The sequence below is a fragment of the Mytilus galloprovincialis genome, chromosome 9 (assembly GCF_965363235.1).
Source record: "Mytilus galloprovincialis chromosome 9, xbMytGall1.hap1.1, whole genome shotgun sequence".
NCBI classification, from domain to species: domain Eukaryota; kingdom Metazoa; phylum Mollusca; class Bivalvia; order Mytilida; family Mytilidae; genus Mytilus; species Mytilus galloprovincialis.
In genome coordinates, this window is record NC_134846.1 from 36,720,258 (window position 1) to 36,727,446 (window position 7,189).

Consider the following 7,189-nt stretch of genomic DNA (forward strand, 5'->3'; position numbering starts at 1 on the left):
TAAATGTTCATGATCATCAAACATCAAATTCATAGCGTTTGTGCAAGATATTTTCCCCGATATTATCTAAAGTATAACCTAAGTCAGAACGATACAATAATCCTAGAGCACCTATAATGGACTTTTTGCACTGGGGGCAACAACATTTTTTTAGCTCACCTGGCCTGAAGGTCAGTACAAACACATCACCATCACCAAAAGACAATTTTGTCATGAATCCATCTGTGTCCTTTGTTTAATATGCACATAGACCAAGGTGAGCGACACAGGCTCTTAATTTTAGAGCCTCTAGTTTTATTAGTCGGAGAAAGAAGGACATTCTATTATGTGAAAAATATTTCTAGGTGCATTTGAGGAAAATAACTGACAGTTTGAGCTGTTACACTGTCCCAGGTTATGGGGAGGGTTGAGCGCTTACAAGCATGCTTAACCCCCGTCATAGTCTTTGAGTGCCTTCGTAAGTCAGGAGCCTGTAGTTCAGTGGTTGTCGTTGATTCCTGTCTGTCATATTTGTTTTTTCCGGTAAATTGTTTGTTATAAATTAGACCGTTAGTTCTCTCAATTAATTGTTTCGTGTTTTTCGTTTCGGGGTCTTTCACAATCGACTTTGCGATATTGTTTTACTTATTGTTGAAGGATGTACCTCTACGTTTGCCTATAATTGCTTATATCCAGTACATTTGAATGCTGGTGGATATTTGTTGTTTTGGCAATCATACCACATCTTCTTATTTCATACAAAGTGTTTGACATTAAAAAGTAAAATAACAAAAATACCGAACTCCAAGGAAAATTCAAATCGGAAAGTCACTTATTAAATGACAAAATAAAAAAATATCAAACACATTAAACGAAGGAAAACAACTGTCATATTAAGATTCATTCGTTTGAGCGGGGTATTCATAGGCAGACGATTCATTCTTGCCAAAAACATTTTGTCAGTTAATGATATTTTTTCCACTTTATGTTGTAAGCTCTCAAGTAACGTGAAAAATATGTATTTAACATTTTTTAAATAGGTTAAAGTAATTTAGTTTCACTTTACATTGAGTTGGCGATTTAATTATGTAATATCTTAGGTATGTGTGAAGTTGAACACAACCAGTTAATCTAGTTAAATATAGTTTTCATAGTGTTACGATTGTGTGAAAATGATAAACTGGATGTGCCCATATATGAAAGTAGAAGTAAAATAAACGGAATGTGCTTGATATGTCTCAATCGGGGTCAACATGAAACTAAAAAGCTTATTGTAAGAACATTTTTAATAATATTATCTTATACAAATAAATATATATATTGTAATTGCTTGCCTAAATTATTGTTAGTGTGCTTACTGTCTCTTTTTAGCTCACCGGGGACCGAAGGGCTCCATGTGAGCTTATGCCATCACTTGGCGTCCGTCGTCGTCCGTCGTCTGTCGTCGTCGTAAACTATTTCAAAAATCTTCTCCTCTGAAACTACTGGGCCAAATACCTTCAAACTTTAACTGAATGTTCCTTAGGGTATCTTGTTTTATAAACCGAAGTTTTGATCTGTCGACAAACATGGCCGTTATGGTTAAAAATAGAACATAGGGGGCAAATGCAGTTTTTGGCTTATTTCTAAAAAAAACTGAAGCTTTTAGAGCAAATCTGACAAATCGAACAATCCGTTGTTGGGTTGCTGCCACTAAATTTCTAGTTTTAAGGAAATTTTGCAGTTTTTGGTTATTATCTTGAATATTATTATAGATCGATATTAACTGTAAACAGCAAAAATGTTCAGCAAAGTAAGATCTACAAAAAATTTAAATGACCAAAATTGTCAATTGACCCCTAAAGGAGTTAATGCCCTTTAAAGACAATTTTACACACAAGTTGTTTGTTTTTTAACTTTAAAAATCTTCTCAAATGAATCTAGTGTAAATTTTGTATTGTATTTCCTTGTACGTCAAGAAACAGACACTATGGCAAAAATGGAAGATATGGGTAAAATGTATTTATTTGGTTTTGAAGAAAATATGACTGATACAATGAACATTTAAATGGCATTTTTAAATCACTCATAATAATATGCATTGAAAAGCAAACAGAATTATTGATGAAAGATTTAAGCCAAAAAATAACAGGTGAGCGATTCAGGCTCTTGAGAGTCTCTTGTTTATGATCTCATAAGTTTATTCTTTTGAGTAAAACTTTAAGTCTATGTAATGTGGCTTTTAACTAGCTTTCGGTAAATGCGATTAATTTCTAGTCTTAGTCTCTGTGTCGTTTATCATTTTGTTAATTATTTTCGTCAAATTCGTGATTAAAACTGATCTGAGTGGCCCGACCACAATTTATTGAAATATAGAACTTTGATTTTGCTATGATCTGGCTCATTGGGAAGTATAGTACCACATCTTAGTTTTGTATCAAGAAAGATCGCCCATCAGCACTGAAAATTGGACTTTTAGGGGACGGTATGAATCTAGTCAAATGGATGTACTCATTATATGGTCTAAATAAAAGCATTCCATACTAAAGGGTAGACTAATATGCTATATAAAATTTTTGAAAGGCTTTATTTTGATATAAATGAATAAAGTATATATCAAAAATTATAAACTATACTTAAAACTATATGACATGTTGAATATGTTATAGGTTGGAGTTCATCTTTTGTGTGTGTTTCTCCATGGATGGATTGATAAGTTTTAAATATAATAAAATAGATAACAACGGTCGTGATCAATTTTGAAACACATTTAAAAAACACTAAGCTTAATCTTTAAACTGTATTTCTTACAAATCTAGAAATGCGATTTAAAAAAACGCAAGGAGATTTGAAATACGGAATAATAGATATAAATAATTATATAGTTTCCTAAACGTATATCAATATTGATAATGTGATTCATTATAAATATATACCATATAAGTTTTCAAGGTCAATTCTTTGTTAGTAATCTGTTTAAAAGTTTAAATATGTTCATATCAAAAGTTAACTTCAAGTTAGTTTTTAACCTCGTATTGATTTCAAACAAAAACAAATACTCAAGTGTTCCCGCTTATATGCTTGCACGTGACTACATGTATTCCATTCATAAATATTGGAAACTGTCGAATAAAAAAAAATAATTTAAATATGGACTCTTTACAGCTTGCTGTTCGGTTTGAGCCTAGGCTCCGTTAAATGAAGACCGACTGTTTTAGTTTGGTCGATTTCAAAGAAATGAATTTCCTGTTTAAAAAAACCTGTAAATAAAACGTCTTAAAGAAACAATGAAACAAGTTTTAATTACAAAGAAATGATCATACTCTATTCATTCTTTGCTGTATACAGTGTTTTGCTTTCCATTACCAGTATCAAATTAGCTCAATGACAAGATTCATAAAAGTTGTCCACGTACAAGGAGATTGTATGATCGATTTGGAAAAGTCACTTTAGTCCGTTTCAAAGAAATAGTTTCCTGTTAAACAAATCTATGCTCTGTTTATGAAATATCCTAAAAAAAAAAACAACGAACAACTTATGAAACATTTTGTGTAATTCTAGTAACCCATTTGTCGGTTGAAATAATTTGTTTCTTCATCGTATTGAATGTAAAGACTCGGATGAAGAAAAAAATATGAATAAATGTCTGTGTCATGTAGTGCCTATTTCTTTAATTGATGTGTATTGTTGTAAGAATAACTCTAAAATTTATCTTAAACTGACACTTATTTTATAGACTGACATTTATTAACATAAAAATAAGGAGATGTGGTATGATTGCCAATGAGGCATCTATCCACCAGAGTTCAAATAACGAATATAAAAGCAATTATAAGTCACTGTACGGTCTTCAACAATGAGAAACACCCATACTGTATGGTCAGCTGTAAAATGAAAAATGTGAAACTAGAAAACTAACGGCCTTATTTATACAATTCAATTTACAAAAAGCAAACATGACGGAAAGGACTTTTAGTGAAAATCCCCCCAAAAAGGTAACAAGTCACTTTGCAACAAAGGGAGAGGTATCATTTTACTGTCCATACCGAGCAAACTGCTCAGTAGCACCATCATTAGAAGAATGAAGAATGAAGTGGATAAGATACTAAGAGATGAACAAGCTGGCTTCAGACAAGAAAGATCATGTGTATACCAAATAGCCACATAGAGAATTATCATCGAACAGACAATAGAATGGCAGACGACACGTTACCTAAATTTTGTGAATTTCCAGAGAGCTTTTGATAGCATCGACCACCAGGTGCTCTGGGACATTCTTGGACACTATGGAATTCCACAAAAGATCATCAAAATGATAAAACTGCTACACGACCAGTTTTCCTGTCCCTGTTACAACTGGGGTACGTCAAGGTTGTCTTCTGTCTCCGCTCTATTTCCTAATAGTAGTTGACTGGGTTGGTAAAACTGCCTACAAAGATCCGAAAGGCATTGGAAGGACTCCCAACAATACGTCTAGAAGACCTAGAATTCGCTGATGACATTTGTACATTATCCCATCGCTTCTAAGATGCACAACATCAGACTAAAAGTCTTGAAACAGCAGCAAAACAAATAGGCCTATACATTAACACCCAGGAAACAGGAGGCTAAATACAAATCAGCAAGATTGTCTTAAGATCAACGACTCTACTGTTGAAGATGTACAACAATTCACTTACCTTGGAAGTATTGTTAGTACATCAGGAGGCACAGACGAAGACATATCAGCGATAAAAAACAAAGCACAACAGGTATTTTCCATGCTTAAACCTGTTTGAAGGAGTAATGCTTTTAAAAGAACTAGCACAAAGTTAAGGATAATTACCACCAATGTCAAATCAATACTCTTATACGGATCAGAATCCTGGAGAGAAACAGTTGCATCCAATAAATCTATCAAAACTTTTGTCAATAAATGTTTGAGAAATATCCTCAACATCAGATGGCCAAACAAAATATATAACAATGAGTTATGGAGAAGAACCAAACAACAGCCAACAACTCAGATAATAAGAACTAGAAAGTGGAAGTGGATTGGACATACCCTCAGAAAAAAAGACTCAAACATTAACAAGAAAGTCCTAGAATGGAACCCCCAAGGACATCGAAAAAAGGGGAGGCCAAAAAAAAAAAAAAAAAAACACCTGGCGCAGGGGACTAACAACTGAACTGAGCAAAATTGGGGTGATCTGGAAAGAGACAAAACGAATAGCCATGGACAGGAATAAATTGAGAGAAACTGTAGTCGCCCTATGTCCCCCTTGGAACGAAGTGGATTAAGTCAAGTAAGTCAAACATGACGGACATGACACAAAAACACCCCTGAATAACAGTTACTTGACCGTTTTTCATTACTCAAGAATGTGGCAGTGTTGAATATGTTTGTAAGTGTTCAACCCTCCCCATATCTTGGAAGGGAATGTTTGTCATTGTTATTTAAATGTGTTATAACCTTTCGGAATAACTTGAATCAAAGAATCAATGAGTTAACTCGAATCACACCTAAACATTACGGGCTTTATAAACAATATCACTATAAAATTTATATGTATTTAGGTATAGTAGCCGTACGAATTTCCAAGTTTAAAAAGCAGGCTAAGTTGTGATGACAAAATTATTAATTCCTGTATTGGAAGTTTAATCTTCAAAACAACAGTTTATGCATTATTTAAATTATGCACTTCTTTTTTGTAAATTGTATGTTATTTGAATGGAACTAACGCCATAATTTTTGGTGCATACATTTGAGGACATTTGTCATGTGTTTAATAGATTTGCAAGATGTGACACCGCACATGACAGCCCCTATAATGTGTTTTGTCTTTATTGATACAGAAATAGTTTCATTGTCAGTTAAATATCTGAGACATATAAGTATATATTTTTTGTGGTTGGTATTAAGGTATCATGAGAAAAAATGGAAGTCAAGAGTACAAAAATGATTTTCGGTTGAACACAGTTTATTTAAAGCCTTGGTCACATCTTACCGGATAGCACGAACGGACGACTAACGGATGAAAATAAAAGTTGTCCGTTGACAAAATTGTTATCCGTTGGGAGTCCGTTGATGTTCTGACCGAATAAAACGGACGTGTAACGGATGCATAACGGACACACACTGGATATGCAACGTACGAGAAACGGACACGTACCGGACACAACGGATGTCGAACGTACATCCAACGGACGAGTACCACACAAAACGGACACCTAACGTAAGCGTACCGGATAAAACGGATGTACAAGATATACGGAAAAATCAAAGGCGACAATAATAATACATGTAAATCGCATAAATATTCAAAATGTCTCTGTCTAACTGGTTTTGGTTTGTTCTTCAAAATTCCGCCCAAGGGCATTGTCTGGCCTGAATAAGAACTGCTTGATTGTGAAGGCGTGTCTATACTCTAAGATCGAATAAGAATAATAAGAATTCATGAACCTTAAGAAATCTGACATACCAATAATTTGCATTTCTGACACGAAATTTTCAATTGGCATTTATCCGTTTCAGATTCGTTCATCATCCGTTTTATCCGTTATACGTCCGGTAGAAGTCCGTTTCTCATCCGTTTTATCCGTTAAACGTCCGGTAGAAGTCCGTTGGTGAATTTATTTTCCAGACCTCCAATGGATGTATAACGGACACGTAACGGATACAAAACGGAAACGAAACGGACGAGTACCGTACAAAACGGACGCCTAACGGACGTTCAACGGACTTTTTATCCATTGGACGTCTGTTCAAAGTTTTCAACATGCTCAAAATTTTCCACTGGACAGAACGGACGTTGACAGATAAAACGTACGCTTAACGGACATGCAACGGATATGGACGGAAGTCTAACGGATAAGAACGAACGCCTAACAGACATGAACGGATTGAAAAAAAGTTATCCGTTAGTCGTCCATTCGAGCTATCCGGTAAGGTGTGACCGAGGCTTAAGAAAACAATTTTAATTCTACTGGTAAAGCCAAACTTCCAAACCAAATCTGTGTGTCTATGGGATATTTAGAAACAGTTTAAACCTATTTCTAGTAAAGAAATCCCTGATTTTATAATTAACCAGCCAGTGGCAGATCTAGAAATTTTCACAATGGGGGCCCCACTGACTGCCCTTAAAGGAGGCACCCAAGGGTCCTCTGGATCTGCCTATGCTAGTTGTATATAAATAAGTATTACATTCCGACCGTGAAGGGGCTTTCCTTATTTTTTTATGCCCCACCTACG